This window comes from Ostrinia furnacalis, unplaced genomic scaffold (genome assembly GCF_004193835.3).
Source record: "Ostrinia furnacalis isolate ACB-3 unplaced genomic scaffold, ASM419383v2 OfSCF6287, whole genome shotgun sequence".
Classification (NCBI taxonomy): Eukaryota; Metazoa; Arthropoda; class Insecta; order Lepidoptera; family Crambidae; genus Ostrinia; species Ostrinia furnacalis.
This window is the reverse complement of record NW_021136526.1, coordinates 702425-726691: the sequence shown is the minus strand read 5'-3', so window position 1 is coordinate 726691 and position 24267 is coordinate 702425. Positions and strand designations below refer to the sequence as shown.

General features: G+C 38.0%; 1 protein-coding gene across 1 annotated transcript in view; it reads right to left on the bottom strand.

Moving 5' to 3' along the window:
- LOC114362210 (muscle calcium channel subunit alpha-1) overlaps nucleotides 1-24267 on the bottom strand; it is a 74230-nt gene that overhangs the window by 36426 nt on the left and 13537 nt on the right. The window contains exon 2 of the mRNA XM_028317507.1: nucleotides 4958-5225. The gene's annotated coding sequence lies outside the window, so the exon portion shown is untranslated. The remainder of the gene's footprint in view (nucleotides 1-4957; nucleotides 5226-24267) is intronic.

Here is a 24267-nt window from a genome sequence, read left to right as displayed (position 1 = left end):
CTATAATGAAGGCAACAACTAAATGAAAGACTTCAAAGGCTGAAGAATGTTGAAACTTTGAAGCTGATCCCAATGAGGCCGCGGTGTTTAGTCTGCCTCGTTATAGGGTAATGATATTTTGGGGCATTTTTAGTAAGAAAACAATTTCTAGGTAACTAAAAACACTAAACTTTTATAATGACCGTAGTAGATATTCATAATAGACGTCAAACCGCTCTCATGGTCTACTCCACAAAAGTATAAGAAAGGCTGCAATACGTACCATGATCACTCTGTCAAGTTTACGAGTACCTAGGTAATACAGGGAGGAATATTATTTACATTACATTTATTTATTTATTTTTATTTATTTATACTTCAGCACACAAAGTAACAAATGCACTGTGGCGGACTTAATGCCGGATGGCATTCTCTGCCAGTCAACCACGGGTCATGCAGAAAGAGTAAGGCGGTGCAAAAAATTCGCCGAGCATCTCGCAGTTTAAATTTTAAATATACAACTTGAACCCGCGACCTTGCGCTTGCCTCATTATCTTAGTTTATTTTTGTCAATAAGTAATTTTTAAGGGAGCTGCCCTATAGAAACAGTAACAGTTACAGTACATGGGCAGTACAACAGCAGCTTTTGTGTAAGAGCTTTCTTAGAGGATTAATTGATTTTTTAAGGTAAATCTCTAGCAGTATCTGATTAAAAAAACTATTAATCACAGCATTCAAAATCAAATTAAAACTTTAAATATAAACTCAGAGGCCGATGCTCTTTCACTAACAAATTGAGATCACATAGGTCGCAGTATGACAGGGTCGCATTAAAGGTCGCAGTAGTGACTACCGCTCTGTATAATGTCATTGCCAAATCCATACTCGTACGAATGATAGTAAAATTCTCCCTGTATTATTGTAATCAAAACATCTGTGAAAGCAATAGCCGGACTAGAAACCGACAGCCCCGTGCAATGTAAACACATGTCTTGGGTGAGGATTGTCTTCCGGACATAATGGAAAAGGGTGAAGTAGGTCTTCCCCAACGGGTTTTTATTTTTACCTTATTTTTATAGCAGTTTTCTACAAAGAAGTTTTCAGAGATCTCTTTTTATGTTAGACAATGTCTAAACTAGTAACTATTATTATGCGCGCAATACTGTGCGCAATAATGATGATTTTAAGTCAATAATTATCTTTTTTTTTAATTTATTAATTTGGACCACAAACAGATTCACAATGTACTACAAGCTAGTTTTATAGATAGAGCCTATCATGAATCCAACATCGCTGGTCACAATTTTAAAATTACGTATAATTTCATAATTTAAAAGAGTTAAAACAATATAAAAAATCTTGCAATAGAAAATTACTGGATTACCATTGTGAGAAGAGTTAAATATTAGTTGTAAGCACTGATACTACTGTAGTATTACTCTATTATGTAAATAAGGTTGGAAGCTTGTTTTCCTTCAATCCCAATCGTTTGTTTTTGTGGAAGCACAGATTCCCTGAAATCCCTTGATGACTTTGTCAATTTGCGAAGCTTTGCCGAATAAATTATTGCGACTACCCACATTTCCAATGTTGGGTAGAGTTTAAGTTCGACTTAAAGCTTTCTTACAAAGCTTGCGTGGATAAAAGGAAGTCTTATGTCCAACTGAGGACAATGCCAATAAAGACTACTCTTTAGGTGTCTAAATCAAATCTTATTACCATTCGTTATTCGATTTTTATTAGCGTTCTACTAGAAATTGAGTGGCGACCACGAGCCGGAAGATGTAGCGTGGGGAGGCCTCCCACTAGGTGGACCGACGATCTGGTGAAGGTCGCGGGAGGTGCCTGAATGCGAGCGGCGCAGGATCGGTCTTCGTGGAAATCCTTGGGGGAGGCCTTTGTCCAACAGTGGACGTCTTTCGGTTGAAACGAACGAACTAGATATTTTAATGAGGGGTAACCATAGAGACGTCGGCAGAGTTGCTACGGTGTCTTAATTTCATGAAAAAGCTACGGAAAAAGCTTTTTGGAAGACGCTTAAATTGTGACAATACATTCTGTGTCTGCAATAATTTTGTCGTAGGTCTTCATCAAACATAGTGCTTTAGTGTGTCGTTATGTAGATATGTAGTGTGTTATGATTTGAAAATTGTGAGCGTACCTATCTATACTAATACTAATATTATAAATGCGAAAGTAACTCTGTCTGTCTGTCGGTCTTGCTTTCACGCCTAAACCACTGAACCAATTTTGATGAAATTTGGTATAGAGATAGTTTCAGTTCCGGGAAAGGACATAGGATAGTTTTTATCCCGGTTTTTGAAACAGGGACGCGACGCGCGCGATAAAGTTTTTCTGTGACAGACAAAATTCCACGCGGGCGAAGCCGCGGGCGGTAAGCTAGTATTCTTATAAGTAATTACAAGTACCATGCTTAAATTATATAGCGAATAATGCTAATTACAGGTTTTCCTTCAATTACATCTTTATCTCGGATATTTTTCACGCTCGCTGTACAACATAAATCTAAATAAATAGCCGTTTCAGACATACGCATGTAAACAGTATGACTGTACAAGCCGGAAACGTCGAATTACATTTATATTAGCTGGCTCTATTTATGGATACTTCCACTTGGCTACTCCGTGACGCTAATGGTGAACTGGTAATGAGATCTATAAAGATCTTTGTTTAAATTAAAGCTAGAAGCTAGATTGATGGCTAAAAAAACTATGTACGAGTATATACCTACACATACAGGGTGACTTTGCAAACAATTGCCAAATTTTTAGGAGCGACTCAGGATCAGTAAGATAATAGATTTACGTAAAGAAAACAACATTTTTTTTATCTGCTGCGTGTGGTTTCAAAATTGACTTACGTGTATAATTTAGTTCGTTCATAAAAAAATACGCATACACAGTTAACTGCAAAGCTTAATAGACTTTTTATGGTGCGCGAAAATAAGCCTTAGCCTTTAAAACTTACGATAGGCACCCGCGAATTACACTTTCTATATTTTTTTTCTCGAAAAATACAACGAACCAAAATAATTACGATAAAGTTATATTGTTCTATAGAGCTTATCAAAAAAATTGGCAACTGTTTGCAATTTCACCCTGTATATGTCTGCCCCGGACATCGAACCGTGGATGGTGGAACAACCTACGTGACGCGCATGGGATGAACAAACGGAGACGAATTATGAATAAAGTCTTCATTATACGAACGAATGCGAACAATGTTCAGTTCGCGAGTGAACCTAGGGCATCGATCCATTTATTTATTTTGGAATACCAGTGTTTTACAATATGTTAAGCAAGTAAAGTTTTTTTTACTCTCTTTAGCAATGAAGAATGTTCACTAATTTTGTTTTTTAGCTTTCTGTATTCTCTGTTAAAAATAAAAAATACGCGTGAAAGAATTATTTCGATACGTCAATTAGTTTCCAAGATATTGAATTTTAAAAGTGCGGCCGGCGGCCGGCCCGCCATTGTATGCGCGTGACGTCATATTACAACGACTGGCTCATATTTGTATGGGTGGAATCTTGCAAACTGAATTAAGACCCACTTCCAGGCAACCGATTAAGCTGAAATTTCGCAAACACATGTGATTTGGATGACCATGCAATATTATGATGACATGGAGCTGATCTGATGATGGAGCTGGAAGGTGGCCATAGGAACTCTATAATAAAACGACTTAAATGCATCGAGTTTGGGCTCGTTCGTTTTGTATTGATGAGTATTTTAATTCTATATAGTAATCGGGGTCTAATGATGGAGCTGGAAGGTAATTCGCAATAAAACGACACAATCGCATCAAGTTTGGGTTTGGTTCAATTTTAATTTCTGTGATGGGTCTGGGTGTTAATATGTATAATAAGTTTGTATTTACAAAAAAAAAATATTTAAGTATGTTTATATCCGTTTTCTAGTGAGCGGACACTGTGAATGTACGTCACGCGGGGTCACGTGACCGTCGGCGGGACTCAATATTTAAGCGAACTTTGAATGCCTATAAAATCATAACTACTGGATATTTTTGAATGAAATAAAAACTAATGTATTTGTAAATGTAAAAGCTTAACTGTAACATAGGTTTCAAGTGATTTTCCATACCTAGTAACATTCTCAATTCCATAATCAAGTGACTAAGCAAGTCACTATAATTATTAATCAGTAATCTCTTCACTACACTGCTGTACTGTAGAAAATTGCTGAAAACCGTAGTGGTGCCGCCATAATATAATCTTTTCTATTTTTAAACTTTCGCGCCTAATCTAAGGTTTTTTTTCTAATCACATGAATATCGGTGTTTCGCCAGCAAAACACTAAAATCCCTCCTCCTTCCGCAACGTCTATGCCCTCTGCGTGGACTAGATAAACATTAGTTTGGCTCGCAATGTGACCAGGGAAGGAGCTCCCGCGCCGCGTTCAGTCCCACAGCTCTGGACTGAATTTATTTATCGTTTTATATTGTGTTAATCGCATTTTGGAGATCTCCCGCGAGTGTATTTCGTGGACCACATATAGTGCAGTACATTGGGTGTGTGAAATACCTCCTAACTCGATCATCATCATCGAAGAAGACGTCCACGTAGACAATACCACCTGGATGCCAGCGCCCGGAAAACCCAGCTCACCAATAAATAATAATAATAATAAATAATAATTTTGCTGGCCCACGTTCACTTTTATTTCTCATTATTTTATGGAGATCAGTTGTCATTCAAAGCAAAATAGTACAAACCGCAAAACCAACACCTACAGTCCACTCCAGGAGTTTCGACTCCTAACCGCGGTGTGAAGGGAATAATTTACTTTCATACTAACGGTGGTTCCATCTTGTTTTTGGCCACACCACGTAGTATGAAATGGTATAGTAGCTTTGAAAAGTCTGTGTTACTTTTAAAGTACGACTATGTAGGGTTTTGCTATGATTTTGGTATAAATGAAACGCAACTGAAACTCACCTATACAAGTCACCGATCGACCGAACAATCGAGCCTTGTCGCACTTCCATGCGCTTACACTTGCAGCACCAAGTCACTTCACTTCACTTCGCTTCGCTTCTCGTCACTTCACTTGGCTTCGCTTCTCGTCACTTCACTCGGCTTCTAACTAGGAATTTGAATAGGGAGGGGCTAGCTAGGTTACTTAACGTGGGGTTTTGGGGGGTGATTATAAATTAGGGTTTTATTGTATAAGTCGCTGTCTTTTATTCGGGTGGAGGTTGGTCCCCTGGAACAAAGAAACAGGATATCAGTCTATTTCGAATATTATATACTTAGATGATTATTGTATTTTTTAGCATCAAACATTTTAAGTATTTATTTAGAGCACCAACAAGGAACACCATTACTGAATAAAAACAATACAAAAATTTCTTTTTATTAATTTATTTTGTATCAGAGGTTTTTTAATATGGGCTTGTTTTTTATAACGCCTAGGGATAGATACAATGCGATGTATGACTGTCCAAAGATAACTACTTACTCGTGACTTGAAGGTCTTAGGGTATTATCGCCCGTATTCCTAAACGATGCTTGCTTAAGTGAAGCAGCAAATCGAACGCACAGCGTTGAATAGAGCTCTGCGATTGGTTCGTGTGTCACCCTGTGCGCCACGCGCACTATGAGATCTCATAGTAATGTTTGTGAATACGGGCGTATATGAGTTAGGAAACAGAGGCTGGCAGGGAGTTTATTTCCCCCCAGGGACTAGGGGCTATCATAAGTGATAGCCTTCATTGGTTGGCATTTATTAGTTGTTACGAAAGAGATGGGAATATCACAATATAAAAGCTTATAACGATGCTTTAACTCTATATCTGTTTAACGGTACCATTGGAACAAAACTTTGATAAAGTAGAAATTTATTTATTTATTTATTTACACTTTTGCACATATAACTGTACAGTGGCGGACTTAATGCTATAAGTATACAAGTCATTGCAACTTTAAGACCAAAATCACTTATTTCAATTTCATGTTACAACCAATAACAACTTAAAGTTTATTTAAAAAAATGTTACCAACATTTTCTTGGATAAAATGAAAATGAAACACTCTTTGCAAGATCCCTGTAAACAAACCACACATCATCTAACAGGAGCTTCTTTGAGATACGAGAGTCAATGAACCGAAACTCATTACCCACCTTTGATCAACACGATAAAGTAAAAGGGATTGGGTTGGGCTTAATAGTACAGCCTTCATAAAACCTATCGTTAGGAGTGTTATTTTTTATGCAAATGAATATAGGAAGAGTCAATTAATTTGACTGGGTAGGCTTCCGCGTGGAATGGTGTGTAAGGTATTTTTAGTAGCAATAGTAGGTACAATCAATTCGATTCGATGTAATGTAACGTCGTCAAGGAAAAACTTGGAAGTGGGTCTACTTATTAAGTACCAGTTAAATTGGTCAAAACTAAATAAATCTTTTTCATTTTCAAGGGTTTATACAGGGCAACTAATGACGGTAGGTCTCGTAGTATATCTGTCAGAATAACCCTAGACTACCTCCCCTTAACGGCTCCACCACTAATTACCAGTCAACCTGTATGTATAGTGTCGAATTCAAACCTCTGGCATATTAGCAGAGTTTTCAAAGTTCCTAATCACTCGGCAAATTAAATACCTAACAGATACTAAGGTCTACAAGTACCTTAAAAACAAATGTTAAATTCTTGTTTAAAAAACACAAATACGCGAACTAAAAAATAAAAGGATGATGAAAAACAAATATCAATTAACGGTAACGGATCGGCAGTAAGACACAGAAGCTCCTCCTTTCTCGAAGTCGGTTAAAATATGTTTTCTTTACACAAAAGCTTCGAGATAACAACAACCAACCCAAAAGTTTTAAGCGAACTGAAACCCGAGCGGGAGGGGGCGCTAAAAGCGTGTTGGTTAACCTGTCTCTCTGACAGGATGGCCGAAATGAGGGTAGAATAACTTAGCTGGGAGTGGTTAGTGGGTTACTTTGTAAGAGGTCCGGGTTTGATTCCCAGATGTATAGAAAACTAGCTTTCCGCCTACGGCTTCGCCCGCGTGGACTACATTATTAGCCTATAGTGGACCATTACTTAACTTCTCTGGTTGATTTTTTACACCTTGTGTCCGAAAAACCCAAATATTTTACGGAACCTTATTTTATAATATTAGTGTATTATAAAATAAGGTTCATTAGTGTATTTTATAATATTAGTGTATTAGATTACCTACATAATGAAGTGATTTTTGGATAAAAATAGTTTTGTTTTTTGGAGGGCACGATTGATGAGGAATCTGTTCTTGGCCGATTGTTATGGTAAAATGAAATAAAACTAGAACGGTCTTTTGATGGTTTTCAGAAAGGAACACTCCAGACAATGTTGAAACTTCAAAATTCATGAATTAGAAACAAAATCACCGACTCATTAACTTTCTTGAAGAATGTGGATGTCTTTTCAACGAGAACTGCTTTATATTAAGCTGAAACTTAAATCCTAAATCCATCCTATAGTTTAATTTGAGGAGACAATAGCTTCACAAAAATCCATTCAACAGTTTCTGCACAAAAGAGTCTAACGCTTCACAAACGATGCTTGCTTAAGTGAAGCAGTAAATCGAACGCACAGCGTTGAATAGAGCTCTGTGATTGGCCCGTGTGTCACCCTGTGCATCCACGCGCACTGTGAGACCTCATAATAATGTTTGTGAATACGGGCGTAATAAGCATCCATCTTAGCAAAATAATATTAGTAGGTAGTATTGAACCCGAAGGATCGATCGATACTAAAGCCTGGTCCGTGAGCAGCACGTAGAATTTTGTCCAATGACCCCAAGCTACCCATCCTTATCGCTCGCGTGTAATTATATTGCTGTCGCGACTGTGCGACGGGCACCCGCAGTGAGTGTGCGAGCGCGACAGCAACATAATTACGCGCGTCTAGTAGTTACCTTAAGAGCGTTGTAGCAAAAAGTTGGCGTTCGAATTTTAGGTTTTTATTGCTTGACGTCGCGTAGTGAGTGCGCAAACTGCATTTATCTGTACAATTTCAACGCTGCGTCGACTAAACGATCTTAATCCGTAGTTGTATCGTACCTAAGCTAAGACAGTACATCATACATAATAATAAAGAAATAATGTATAATTTACCTATTTGATTTTTTCTCAGATCAGACTTTTAGCAAAATCAAGTTACGTAATTAATGTATTTTTTACACTAGTAAATCCCGCGACAAGTTTTTAATCTTTAAATTGAGTAAAGTAATAAGTTGATGGGTTTGAAAGAATTTATGTTTTATTTTATTCTTTTTACAGCATCAAAAGCTTGTTTATGAAAAATATTTACTATTTAAATTTTACTTTTGACTTTTTAGTTTTATGATGCGGGTTGGAAAAATTAAAATTTATTCTGATTTTGTGACGTTTCCGCACATAAATATGGATAGGTTAAATAAATAGAATGAAATGTATGAAAACGAGCGTGCCATTTTTTAAACGTTATCTATAATATCTGTGTCCATCAAAGAGCTCGTAACTAAACATCGTAAGCGCCATTCAAATTATTATCTAAAAGTTAATAATAAATATTTAGTTTTTGTTTAATTTTTCATTTGAAGATTGAAGATAGATATTTTTTCTTTTTCACACAATAATAGTACTATGTTTCTTCTTAAGTATAAAGTAGTTTATGTTGCCAAATGACTTTTAGATTATGAGATGTGACCTGTTTTCTTGCAGTAATTTTCTCGAATTTTGACTATCTTAGACATGATAAAAATGCATTTTAATGAATTAAACATCAAAATTTTCTCAATACACTTTCTTCTTCAGGGTATGCTTATTCTAATGAATACATTCTATCTTCTTACTTAGAAATAAATTTGTTGTAATATTAGTTCAAAGTTGTGCCTTCGCGAGTTACCTGGAAATCGGGCTTTCGAAATTCGCTGTTTTCGTAGGCAAAAATCCAATTTGAACGAGATTTTGTCAATAGACATTCCGTAAAAACGTATGATAATTACGATGATATAAGTTAAAAGAAGCTATAACAATAAATTATATGACTAAAATCATTTCGAAATCTGCCAAATTCTCGATTTCTGCATGAAAAATGTGACAACGCTCTTAAGCGTAACCTAGTCTATTACACCTAGATTCCTAGCAACAGGCGATAATTTATCCAGTTCCAAGGTCACCGAGGCAATTAGCAGGCATTGCCCTTCCCTCAGGACTAGGCATGAGCTGTCGACCGGGAAGCGATCGACCTTGTGCCCTCCTAGACAAGGCATTTGTGACAGATTCGATTTCGCTATCGCTTCACGGAGCGAAGTAGATTTACAAAAGAAGCACATCACACAAACAGTTTTTTCAGTTTCCAGTGAAAAAGAATAATTTAAAAACCAAATTTCAATTGTTTTCATTAAGTTTCTTCATTGATAATGGACAATATTTCAGTGTAAATTAATTTGGTAAAACATTTAATTTAATACTACAGTATTTTCTACAATTTGTCTTTCACAAGCTTCTTCTTGTCGTGTCGACAACAAACCTACACAGTGTCAGCCCAAAACTCCGCTACAAGAGTGGCGTTGTCAGTAGCATTAATTAAATCTTGATTTGGGTTTCTGAAGCTTAAACACACAATTATGACATAAGTATGGAAAAACGGAGTGATCGAAAGTTGTACAGAACCCTGTACAGGCAACATTATTTTGTTCACTGCACCTACACAAAGTCTATAAACTCTATGCATCGCCCACATCAAAGTGGAGGATACATTCATCTATTGCTTGTGGAAGCGATCAATCCAGATTGTCTGCTCAGTCAACGGCGACGTCATTGTAATGGGGACACACGGGCGAAAAGCTCACAGAAAGCTCTGAACTAACAGAACTTTCCATGAAACAAACTTTGAATATATTTACCTATCTAGGTACTTTATTTTTGCCTGTAGACCCTGTAGTATAGCGCGAGTTACAAATCATATATCAATCAGTCCCTTATTTATAATGCCAGTTCCTCTGTGGTTGAGGATTCCGGGTGAAGCTCGCTTCCACCTTCGGCCTGATCATCACTTACCATCAGGTGAGATACAAGCCAAGAGCTTCCTCGTTGTGGATAAAAAAAAGATACAGGACTTAATCAAAATATTTTTTACTAATGATATGAATGGTGTTAGTTAAAAGCAGGATAGGTCCTACAACCTATCTGATTTCTTTTTGTTAAAAAACATTACATTACATCGTCCAAATACTTATTATGTAGATACTAGATGGTATTGCGCATAAGGTTGTAATTTTTATTTTCAGCTTTTCAGCAAATGTAACTTAGGTGTACACCACATCAAACATTGTCTTTTTGTAGTACAATCACAAAATACATAACAAACTTATCGTTATGAATTGAAGCTTACACATACATCCGTCCCCATCTTTCAATTCCGCGCGTAGTATACAATTTAATAATGTCCCGGCAACCGGCAAGCCTTTGTCCCGGCGCGAAACACTTTAATATTGTTTAGGGACAATAGGAAGGATGCGCTAGTGATGTTGTGTAAACACTATATCGATATCTATCGTAGCATAGGAAGGTAATATCGACGGCGAGAAATAGAGCTGTTATCTGGCTTTTATGTAAAAGATTTTATTTCAAAACTTGCTCTTTATTGATATTGAAAGTCACGATTCTGAAATAAGTTATTCAAGTTATTTTATGCTGTTGTAATTGCACTTTGCCTACGTTACAGTCATATAGTTTATAGATTTTTATTTATTTTCCCTAGTATTAGATGATTTTATTGTGTAACATCAGTATTTTTGTCGTAGATAAGTACGCACAACGCGAAACATTACTTTACAAAATAATTTAATACAAAAGACTGATTGGGTACGCATTTTAATCATATTTTAGCATCATTTTAGATGTGAATGGCATCACAGTTTCTGCTATCGTTTGGTGTAGGTATTTTAACTGAGATCACGTCGTTGACACCATAAAATAGGTACAAAATATCGATAATTTAGACCAGCTCTATGGTCCGTCGTTTGCGACTTAACATCATTGATACTCAAATCAGTTTGTGTGCGGAATGGACCCTTATTGTTAATAGCTATTAAGAACCACACAGTGATTATTCTCTATGTAATGCTTTGAAACAGCAAGTGATGTAGCGTGCGTTTGAGGCTTTATAACAGAAGATATTGCTGTAAGAACTCGTGAGTAAGTCAAGAGCCGAAGTAAGTAGTAGCTAAATAAGAAAATATACATAAAATCGACTAACTCTGCGCTAAATATGCTAGCGTGTACACAGTTCCTATTTTACTTCTCTTCTTCTCTCTGATTCAATTCTATCTCTCGAGAGGTGTAAGAAGCTCCAACAACTTGTAACTGAACTAGGCAAAGTAAAAGAAATAAACGCATTTGAATTACCGATGATATTAGGTAATTGCCCATCCTTCCCATCCATGTAGTCCTGTCACAGGACACCATGAAACCTGTGGCGTCACTCCAGCCTTAGGTGAGGGGGTACTTACCCTCCATTGAGAGCTACAATCATTAAACTAAACGAGCAAACGAGGGTGACTGGTGTTGTGTCGGAGCTTAGGAAATTATGCGGGGTGATGTCAGGGTTAAGATATTGACAGTTATATTAATGGAAGGATTGCTTGAGGATCAATATGAGGTGGTTAGCTATTAGTTTTTAGGGACGTCATTAAAGTAAGTGTGAATTTAGTAGAGCTGCTGCCGACTTGCAACTTTAAGCTCCTGGAAGTCGTTTTTTTTTTGGGACACACTCTAGGGATATTCGATATACATCGATGTATTGAAAACATCGATGTTTACGATGCGATACATCGAATGGATCCGATGTTTTGAAAAGCTATTGAAATACTCGATGTATCGATGTTTTTAAGTTTTCAGTGTTAAAACATCGAATCGATGATAACCAATTAAAATTTCATAAAACTCAAGTCTGACCACTAAAATTTTACTTATACGGACAACCCAACTTGTATTTTAAAAATGTTGGCAACACTGCGTACGAGTGCAGTGAGTAGTGTCTCTAGTGACAATAAAAAAAAACTGTTATGTCTATTTCGCGTCACGCGTGTCAGTTGGCGAGTTTGTTTGTGTCAATAAACAAAGAAATAGGCTGAAAGGCGCAAACGTTTAAATAAACTGTTGTTTTTGCAAAGTCTTCCAAAAGAACACTGGAAATACTTAGGATATAACAAACTTATAAAAATAAATGCGGATGTTTTTTTTTGTTCTTACTTTAATATACAGTGTGAGTCACGTTAAAGTGCACATATGAAAATAGGTGAAACTAGACCTATTTTTATCGACAAAAAAGAAGTAAAAAATTTTTGAGATTTTTTATTTTTATTTTTTATAGAATTTTTTTTCTTCCAATTACTTCTCGTAAAGAAAACATAATAACTTTTAAAGTAAGATGTATATCCTGATAAAATAAAAACAATAATAATGCTAAATAACAGGCGATACTAAAAAAATACATAAAATCATTGCAAACGTTGTGATAGGGATAGAGACATGCGATTTTTGGTTTTACAAAGTTAATACGATACAAAAACATTCTGTAAAAAACTAGCCAAGTCTCGATGGAGCTGCTTGTTTATCTCTAAAAAGTAATGAAATCTAGACAAAGTCGTGCCAAGTCTATGGTTCCTTACTGCGATTTCTTTATTATTATAGTTAATGTTGTGTGACTTGGCCGTTGAACAATCTTTATTAAGATAATCATACATTATAAATACGCAGCTTTACTGAACCTACAATTGACTGGTTATTGTTGAATCAACGTTTTCCAAGTGGCAATTTTCCATCGTCAATGGGTAGCGGTTCTGGCGACAGATTGGTGCAATGGTGTCATGGAGCACCTGGTTTTGTCACCCTTCAACGGCCAAGCCACACAACATTAACTATAAAAATAAAGAAATCGCAGTAAGGAACCATAGACTTGGCACGACTTTGTCTAGATTTCATTACTTTTTAGAGATAAACAAGCAGCTCCATCGAGACTTGGCTAGTTTTTTACAGAATGTTTTTGGTGGGATACATCTTACTTTAAAAGTTATTATGTTTTCTTTACGAGAAGTAATTGGAAGAAAAAAAATTCTATAAAAAATAAAAATAAAAAATCTCAATAATTTTTTACTTCTTTTTTGTCGATAAAAATAGGTCTAGTTTCACCTATTTTCATATGTGCACTTTAACGTGACTCACACTGTATAATGAAGATTTTTCTCATGTATGGCTTTTACTGTTTTTTAATAATACAATTATTAAATTAGTGGATTATAAAAAATCTTAAAAAAGTACTCGATTTATACAAAACATCGATGTTTTCTTCCAATACATCGAAAGAAATCGATGTACAGTTTTAAAATATCGAATCGAAAAAAACATCGATGTTTTTTCAAAGTGGACACCCCTAACACACTCTCTCAAATCTCTGACTGCCCGGTGGTTTACACGCATGCCGCCAGTCTAGCCTAGGCTTCAGCCTACTTAGCATAGTGATAAATCCGTCACAGAGTTAGCATTTGTAAGTACCCCTCTTCTAAACCACACCTCTGGTTGCATAATTACGAAAATAAAGTGGGTCGCTAAACGATATTATCATTCTGATAAAATGCCAGTTGAAGCTGTGGTTTCGAATCCCACTTAGGGCATATAGTTTGACGAGCACGGTATAATATTCCCATTTCCTACTTTGATGTACTCGTAGATATTGTAATATAAGTAGGTACTCAGAAAAAATGGCTTCAGTTTAGTTAACTTAATGTGATAGTTGAAATTTAAAAAAGTTAGTTCTTGAGTGGCGACTACGAGCCGGAAGACGTAGCGTGGGCAGGCCTCCCACTAGGTGGACCGACGATCTGGTGAAGGTCACGGAAGGTGCCTGGATGCAAGCGGCGCAGGACCGATCTTTGTGGAAATCCTTGGGGGAGGCCTTTGTCCAGCAGTGGACGTCTTTCGGCTGAAACGAACGAACGAACGATAGTTGAAATAACACCTTCAGGTGTGAAACTCAGATTTTATAAATATCAAATGGCTCATAACTTTCAACCGCACAATACAAACGCATCGAGTTCCCGGCGACGTGTAGACACAGATATCAATTGGACGGCGAGCACTATTTTAGAACGGCATTTGGGTCATAGATGCATTGCAGCCGCACAATTAGTGGCGGCATTGTTGCCAACTGGGAGAGTCCCTTTTACTGGACTGTGGATCGGGGATCGGGGAACGGGACTATTCCCAGCTCTAGTTCCTACTGCTGCAACTCTTGTGTAGCCAGGATCGAAAGCTTGACCGACCTTTATGAAAGAGATTGATTACGGACAGTAGGTAAACGTACGAACTCTCCCAGAGTTCCATTTGCAGGACGGTGGTTCGGGGATCAGGGGTCGAGACTATTCCCACCTCTAGTTCCTACTGCTTCTCTTGTGTAGCCAGGATCGAAAGCTTGACCGACAATCATAGTCCAAAGCGTGAGCTAAAAAAAGGTATAAAATGACCTTTATGAAAGAGTTACTCGTACTCCTGTGTAGCCAGGATCTACAGCTTGATCGCCAATAAAAACCCAAGCAATGAAGGTCAAGTTTGTCCCGAGGGAAAGTTAAACTGTCATTGTACCCGCAACGAAATTAATCAGAAGAACATAGGAGGAGTTCGAAGTTACCACAGACAGTAAAATGGGAGAGTTACAAAAACTTCTTCCCAGCACCAGCTGTTATATTCTCCCGAATTCCATAGTATCTACACATTTGTCCTCCCAATTCTATTTTTCTTTTACCCGCAGCTTCGGCCCACGTAAAAAAGGATAGTGCCAGGGTCTGGACCAAGTGCTGCCCAGAATCAACCCATAGTGCATTTTGTTCCTCAGACCAATACTAATGTGTAAACCGAAGCGCACTGCAATCTATCCCTGGAGTTAAGAGAAAAAAAGAGTTTTGTTTTGAAATATTTTCATACAAAATATCATCGATGTATACGTACTACGCATAAGATTTCGTGATTTTGGCATTAAATAACACTCGCTATGTTGAACTTAACCATACTGCATCCGTACACCTTACTTTAGTGCGACTTAGACATTCTTTATAAGCGATCTAGCGCTGTTGCAATAGTTTGGTTACTTGACAGAAATCATTATTTCCAAAATGAATCAAGAAGTTTTAGTTCTCTATCCTTGCGAAAAATCAATTTATTGGTGTATTACAATCGATTATTGAAGTTATTGTAAGCTAAAACTTCTTGCTCTATTTTGGAAATAATTAATTTCGGTCAATTAACCAAACTACTGCAACAGCCCTTGATCACTTATAAATAATGTAGAAGTCGTACTTAAGTAAGGTGTACGGATGTAGTATGGTTAAGTTCAACATAACGAGTGTTATTTAATGCCAAAATCGCGAAATCTTATGCGTAGTAGGTATACATCGATGATATTTTGTATGTAAATAATTCCAAACAAAACTCTTTTTTTCTCTTAACTCCAGGGATAGATTTCAGTGCGCTCCGGTTTACAAATTAGTATTGGCCTAAAGAACAAAATGCACTATAGTTTCATTCTGGGCAGCACTTGGTCCAACTTCCATACATGGATTGGCACTGTCCTTTCAGTCAGACACAGAAAAACTTTGTCAAAGTAAGTTACAACTGTGGGCTGAGTGTGAGTTTGAGTTTACATCAAACGTACGTCCTCACTAAAAAAATTAATGAAAATTTTAGTTCTTGAACGTTTCCGCTAGGGGCGCTGTACAATCCGTCATACATTAATGTAATTTTTTTACGCGATCACTAGTGAGAACGTTTTTGTAAACTCACACAGCCCTCTGGTGTCGATGCACCACCGGTTCAACGCACTTTAAATTTTCTCATAACAATACCCAAAGTCATCTAAAACTACAACTTACGAGTATTCACTACAAAATAAAGTTTACCAAACATCAAACACCATCCTCCTAGGATAGGTAAAATTTAAAACTTTAAATTCTATTCAAAATAAATCAAAGAAATCTTCCAACATTTTGTTTGTTGCTGCAACTTTTATGAGTCCGTTAAACACGTAGTAAATGTTTATGCGATGAGCAAGTAGGTTACTGACTCGTCTAAGAAAGTGTCTATGTTTTTGTGTAAAGAATAATGAGGATTTCACAACAGTTTTTAGAGCGCTTTCACATTTAGGCGATTTAGCAGCGCGACAAACGCGCGACAGACGCGCTGCCGAAAATTTCATACTATGTGACAGCTGAATCTACAGTGTTCAAACTTCTTCTCAGTACCAGCCCATAGGTTGTCCCGAAGTGGTGGTAGGGCAAGCTATATTTGGGACGTGTAAGCGCCCTGAAAAGGGCCTGTGAACTGAATAAAAGCTTTGACTTTCAAACTTTTTTCCCAAGACGCTGGTGGCTTTTACGTGACAGACTTTCATTGTCAACTGACGCCCAAACAAACGATGCATGCTCAAGTGAAGCAGCAAATCGAACGCACAGCGTTGAATAGAGCTCTGTGATTGGTTCATGTGTCACCCTATTCGTTCACGCGCACTGTGAGACCTCCTAGTAATATGTGTGAATATGGGCGTAAGTATATTTCCAAAAGAATTTATGTTCCATGCATTTATTTATCAGTTCATAGCAACTCTGACTAACTAAGTGGGTAATTTTGGTAAATAGGACAGAACCTTTTTGGCTACATGTCGCTTGCAACTGTTTCCCTGGAAATTTAGGGCCGGTCACATTGAGATTTATTGAGATTTCAAAACATTGTGATACACTAAAAATGGTAAATATTTTCGACACACTGAAAAGTATCGTACGATCTGGTGAAGTTCGCGGGAAGAGCCTGGATGCGGGTAGCGCAGGACCGGTCCTTATGGAAATCTTTGGGGGAGGCCTTTGTCCAGCTGTGGACGTCATTTGGCTGAAACGAATAAACGAACGAACTGAAAAGTAACCTACGTAACGTATTCTTCTAAATATTATTATTTCCATAGCAAATCTAACAATTTGTTGCGGAAAGAGCAACTTTGTCAATAAAGCCAGATATGCTTTACATCCGAGCAACGAGCTAATCCGGGCAAACAGAGGTCTATAGAGATCAAGACAAATGTTTGCCCGAGTCTTCCATTGTTGCTTCAAGAAGTCTTGATACTGGCTTGGCAAATTAAAGTCATAAAATAATGGTAATAAAAGTGTTTTTACAGTGGGTTTTGACATAAGATGTGAGCTTAAACGCGTGCTACTTTTTAAGCTTCAATCAATATTAAATATCAAAGACTTCTCTGTCGCCCTATGTCAGTATAATATACGAGTAATAATATAATATAACTGTTAACTGCATTTTAAACAACAAAAAATATTGTCTGATGTTGTCTACTGTATGTAACGTTACCTATAACGTTACGTTCAAAATTAGCGTGCTTACAAAAAAGCTTCAAAGCTTCTGAAGCCAATACATTATCTTATACTTACCCACATAAATCATCTAAATTACTAGTTTAGCAAAAATAACACTTTATTTATCTTATTACCCTACTGCTTTGTTAAAAATGAACTAGAAATGATGAATTCTATTCAAATAAAAAGGTACTGAACAAACAGAGCGAAGTTTTCATTTGAACTTTACTTTTCTCTTAATGTGAAGATTCACAGAAGTCCAATAAACTAGGTATGTAGATAAATATAACAATACTATAGTTCTAACGCTTAACGCAATCAGAGCTTGAGGTAGGAGAGCGACATGGGAGGGTTTTTGTTACGTCAAATATTAGCGAGACTTCAGCCCCCCTAGACAAAACGCACTTTTTGATCGAATCGAAAATCGAATCCGTCAAAACTCCATACAAAAAAGGGGCTTTTCGACCACTTTGCGACTGGTTTGCGATTATAATTTGCACTTTGTCTAGACCCACGGCCCCCCTAGACAAAACGCACTTTTTGATCGAATCGAAAATCGAATCCGTCAAAACTCCATACAAAAAAGGGGCTTTTCGACCACTTTTCGACTGGTTTGCGATTATAATTTGCACTTTGTCTAGACCCACAGATATCTTTCAGAATTAAGTGCTTTGTCATGTCACAATATGTCAATGTCTAAGAACTCATGGCGCAATTTTCATTCGCGCCCGCGACGACGGTTGCGGGCCCGCACCTTCTGTAGAATGCAGATACTTATGTAAAAACTAATGCACAACTCACGACGCGGTTGTCCCGCTCGATCGGGTCCCGCTTGGTGGTTTTCGCCCGCGCGAAAACCGACAATTTTGTACCAGTACCAGTGACTTAGCACGCGGCGTGACTTAAAATCGCGCCGTGAGTTCTTAGAATAACCATGCAAATAACCGCTCCCGTGAGTTTTGAAATAAAACCGCAATAGGGTATTTTACTCCATGTAAGAAAAAATATAAAAAATTCATATCTTTAATAGATTTCATAAAAACTAAACGGGAAACGTTGATATCCCAACTAATATTATAAATGCGAAAGTAACTCTGTCTGTCTGTCTGTCTGTCTGTCTGTCTGTCTGTCTGTTACGCTTTCCCGCTTAAACCTCGCAACCGATTTTGATGAAATTTGGCATAGAGATAGTTTTTATCCCGGTTTTTGAAACAGGGACGCGCGCGATAAAGTTTTTCTGTGACAGACAAAATTCCACGTGGGCGAAGCCGCGGGCGGAAAGCTAGTTTTTACATAAAAGTGCAAATAGAATTTTTAAATTCACTTTTAAAAACGCATCTTTTTAATCTGTTCTTCAAATGTCTAAAACGCCATCCGCCATTACGGAGCCGCAGTGACGTCACTCCGTTTGTAAACCAGTAGATTTTTGGGTTGATTTATGTGTAAAATATTGAATTTTTTTGTGATAATATCACGTTAATGGACTTTTAAGTTTTATTTTATTAAAATGGCGTCATGGAAGACGGTTTGGTTTCCGGGAAAGACACTCCACTACTGAACAGGTCCACAGAACCATAAACATCATCTCAGAAGCACTAGAAAAGAAACGATACTGCTCAGCTGCGTTCTTGGACATAAGTCAAGCTTTCGACAAGGTCTGGCATAAAGGGCTCTTGTACAAACTGAAACAGAACCTCCCATGCCCGTTCTACGAAATACTTGGGTCGTATTTGGGAGACAGATGCTTCGAAGTCAGATCTGGAGACTCTTGTTCTGCCCTATGCAACATAGCGTCCGGTATACCCCAGGGTAGTGTTTTGGGGCCCGTGCTGTACCTATTGTTTACCGCAGACCTGCCAACAACTACAAATACATTCACAGGCACCTTTGCTGACGACACGGTAACAATGGCAACACACGACGATCCAGTCACGGCCTCACTCTATCTCCAGGAAAGCCTGACGGAAATGGAGAAATGGTACCATTCATGGCGTATTAAAGCGAACGGAGAAAAATCTGTGCATGTAACCTTCACTCTCAGAAGAAACTCCTGCCCACCGGTCAAACTTAATGGTATCCAAATACCTCAGGCTGAGGACGTTAGGTATCTGGGCTTGCACCTGGACCGCAGGCTAACCTGGAGAAAGCATATATGGACAAAGAGGAAGCACCTAGATGCCAAACTAAGAAACATGATGTGGCTTGTCGGAGGCCAGTCACAGCTGAACACCAGTAGCAAAATGATGGTCTACAAAACCATCCTTAAACCTATCTGGACCTACGGGATACAGCTGTGGGGAACAGCTGCCAACTCCAATCTCGACATAATCGAGCGCTTTCAGACAGAAGCCATACGTTTGATTTACCAAATCCCATGGTATATCAGCAACAAGCTCATCTATCAGGACTTGCCATTGCCCACAGTCAGAGAGGAAATAAAGAGCCACACACTCCGCTACAAGGATAGACTTTCAAATCATCCAAACTCTTCAGTACAACAACTCATGACCATTGAAGGCTTCCTATTCAGCAGACTGCAAAGAGCTAGTGTCAGGGGTCTCCTTAGTAGATTCCAGGACAGTTGAGAAACCATGACCACTGAGGGCAACTGAGTCACTGGACTCCACCCTACCCATGACAAAGAACAGTGCAAACGGACACAGGAGTGGATTATTGTAGTTCCCTACAGATTGCCGCTGGGACCACGGATATAAGAGAAAAAAAAAAAAAAATGGAAGACGGTTTTGTGAAAGCAGAATTTAAAGTAAAGTTAAAGAAATTAACGGAGTGACGTCACGAGCCGAGTCAGCATGGCGGCTAGCGTTTCCGCGCGAAAAGTCAAAGTCATTATAGGCTTTTAAAAATTAAAATTAAAATTCCACTGGTTCATTATAACCTTAGGATTGATTTTACAACATATTATTATTTCAAAAAAAGGTGTAAGACCCTATTCCGCAACCGCCGCGGGCGCGGGTGAAAATCGCGCCGTGAGTTCTTAGCCTTATGTTGAACTTTGGTTGTTTCATGAACTGTCATTGGTCCCGCAACGAAATTAATCAGAAGAACATAGGAGGAGTTCGAAATTAAGGTTCGACTTCCCTCCATTGCAAAGCGGATGACAGGTGACAAACATGCACCACCGACAATAAATATCAATTAAGGGGGCCTATCTTATGAGCAATTAGCAACTACCTGCCAAAAATATTTTTCACAAAATCGCTTAAAAGCACGGATATTTTTTTATACGCACGTTACACACAATATGTCAATGTCACCCTCCCATACCTCGGGAACTGAGTGAGTTAAGTGCTAGACCTAAGTAGATAACTATATCAATACAACAAGACAGAAGTCATAAGGTTTGTATTTCTTAAGTTGGGAAAATAACAAATAAATTAATACAAACTAACGAAGTTACTTGCTTCTGCGAAACTTCAGAAAGACGGTCGATTATGTTAATTTGAGATACTAAAGAATACTGGAGTGGATTTACATAGTACGACATGATAAGCAAAAACGATTCTGAAAAAAATATTATGAAAAAACTTCTTGTTCATAAAATCAGAAGATATTTTTAGTGGAAATATTAAATGTCGCTCTTCTAATGTCTTTATTCAAAACAAATGAGATTCGAATGACACCGGCGGCCTTCTCATCTAACAAAAAAATCGTTAAAGCTATCATTAGTGAAAGGGTCAAACGTTAGTTCTATGTATCTAAGTGTATTTGGGCAAAGGTGTTTTATTCATTAAAATCAGTGGTTTTAACATAGTAGGTACATTTAGTATAACCAGGCCTGGCTCACTCCGCGCGGTACATCCGATAATTACCTACAGCGAAGCGCCCCGCCGGCGGGTATTATATCAGTCGAGTGTCACGCGCGCGCTCGTCAGGACGCTGGCGTGCGTTGTAGTATGATTATAATTCTATGATCAAAGTATTATTTAAAAATGGACATATAGAGAAAGAAATATTGTGCGGCGTTCGGGTGTTTAAATTCGAAAAGTAATCTACCGGATTTATCTTTTTTTTTCGCTTCCCAAAGATGCTGAAAGGTATGTTGGCCATGTAGGTAATCAATAATTCTTAGGATAGTATAGGAACCTAACCTACTATGACTACTGCTCAGAATGCGTTCGTTCGTTTCAACCAAATGACGTCCACTGCTGGACAAAGGCCTCTCCCAAGGTTTACCATAATGAATGCATACTTACCTACATACGTAGGTCATTACAAATAAGTAGATTAATTATTTTTTCACTAGACAGCAACCCTAACAGCGTAAGAAGAGTGAAGACAAAACTTGTAGGTGAATAAAATTGTAGGTACGTAGTGCTGTGCGAGCTGAATTCCACTGTATCGCGTCGCAGCAAGACTCGCATTTATTTAAATCGTCTTGCGGAGTAATCCTTCTGTACCTGTACTATTACTTATTCTGTGGTATAACTAACTATCCTACTAATATTATAAATGTGAAAGTTTGGATATCTGGATGGATGTTTGTTACTCTTTCACGCAAAAACTACTGAACGGATTTTGATGAAACTTTGCAGTATTATTTGTTTATAACCCAAAATAACATAGATATAGGCTATAATTTATTAAGTATTTACAGACTTACAGCTGGGTATCTCGAATTCCGAGGTGAACTTACTATAATAATGACTGGACTATTATGACGATTTGTGACAAAATAAATTTCACGCAGGTGAAACCGCGGGCAAAAGCTAGTTTTATATGTATAACTTAAGCTTGATGTACTTTAAATACAAAAGAAATAGGGACTTTCAAAAGTAAAATGAAAGCAGCAACTACCACGATCTTTACAATAATATCGTCCCATGTAAACGCCGGTCTAGTTGGAAACAAAACGTCTTCTGTCGAAATGTCGACGGTTGTTAAATTGCGCTGAGTTTTTGCTTCAGCTAAATAGAAGCCCGTTTACACTGGGTTATCCTTCAGTTTGTTAGCTTTGGTCGATCGAATTAATCTAAATAAATATGAAACTCAAAGGTAACTGACTGACATAGTGATCTATCAACGCACAACCCAAACCACTGGACGGATCGGGTTGAAATTTGGCATGCAGGTAGATGTTATGACGTAGGCATCCGCTAAGAAAGGATTTTACGAAACTCCACCCCTAAACGGGATCCACGCGTACGAAGTCGCGGGCGGCCGCTAGTAGCTGTATAAAAGCTTTTCACACAAAAAACAACATAATCGCCCGTATTCACAAACATTACTATAAGATCTCACAGTGCGCGTGGACGCACAAGGTGACACACGAACCAATCACAATGCTCTATTCAACGCTGTGTGTTCGATTTGCTGCTTCACTTAAGCAAGCATCGTGTGAATACGGGCGAATATCAGCATCACGTTTCTAATTTTATACTTTTCAGCGAGAAACCCATTTGATATACTTTTCTGGCATGGATGAGAAGTTTAAGATAGAGAAGAAAAAGATGCAAAGAAATGATGCATAACCAGTCAATAGTTGTACAAAAGATTTGTAATGCTCTATTATACAAGTCGGTGTTAATAACAAGAATAAAAAATCCAAACCTTACGGTTTAATATCAAAAAATATTGGACACATATATTTTTATTTGTCAATCTAACAAATAATTACATAGTTATGGTGCGTTGAAGTTCCGCACGACGTCACAACGTGCGGCACTTTTATGCACGCATTGACGTCACGGGCCTCTTCTTATGAACTTTGGCGTGCTTTATCTCTTTAAATTTTCATTAGTTTGTAAAAGTGAAAAATACGTGTAGAGTATTTTTTGATAAGTTAACTGACGGACTAATTAAAACTCTTGCTTTTTGACCCAGGAAACATCCCTATTACACCAACGCGTGCAGATCGCCATCGCCGGCGCGATCACGGCGCGATCATAGGGAAATGACAGGTCGCGTGAACTGTCATGCGTCGCGCGACCTGTCATTGGCCTTTGATCGCGCCGGCGATGGCGATCTGTACGCGTTGGTGTGGTTGAAGCTTTAAATGTCAAATCGTAGTGATCATTTGTGGCGGACTACCCGGTGTAACATGTTTGACATTGAGCAAAAAGCAAAGACATAATTCTCTCCCCGATTTGCATATCTCGATGACATGCCAAAGTAAGGATTATGCTATAGCTTGCTGTACTCGTAGCTACTCCATGTTGGGCAATAAATCTGTAAGACAATGTAAGCTATACGACTTGTGTCTTGTATTTAAGTGAGTTTCGAGGGTGAAAGCTGTTATAAAACTCAAGTACAGGAGAAAGTACAACAGATTATGAATTTTTGTGGCAAAATAAATTTTATTTTATGTTTTCGTCTATCAAACTTTTCGTTGGTGTCGTTAAAATTAACTCTAAGTTTGAATAATACATCGTAGTCGTAACTGACTCTACAGTCTTAAACTCTAAGCCTATGTCACCCTATGCTCAGCAGTGAACGTCCTATGGCTGAGATGATGATGACGTGTCAAGTTACACATAAAACTGTTACATAATTATTTCTACCTTAACCCATACATTTTTGCAGATCCACTGATCAGACTTGTAGGTGGACGTCCCACGCTGCGTTTTCCGGTACGCGGCCTCCATTCCAGAACCTTTCTGCCCCATCGGCCATCAGTTCTGCGTACTATGTGCCCTGCCCATTGCCACTTCAGCTTGCTAATACGTCGGGCTATGTCAGCGACTTTGGTTCGTTTACATCGTAATCGTTTAAGACCGACGACATCGTAAAGGTAGCAGGGAAGCGCTGGACGCAGGCCGCTACCAATCGATCAACATGGAAAGCATTGGGGGAGGCCTATGTTCAGCAGTGGACGGCCTGTGGCTGAAATGATGATGATGATG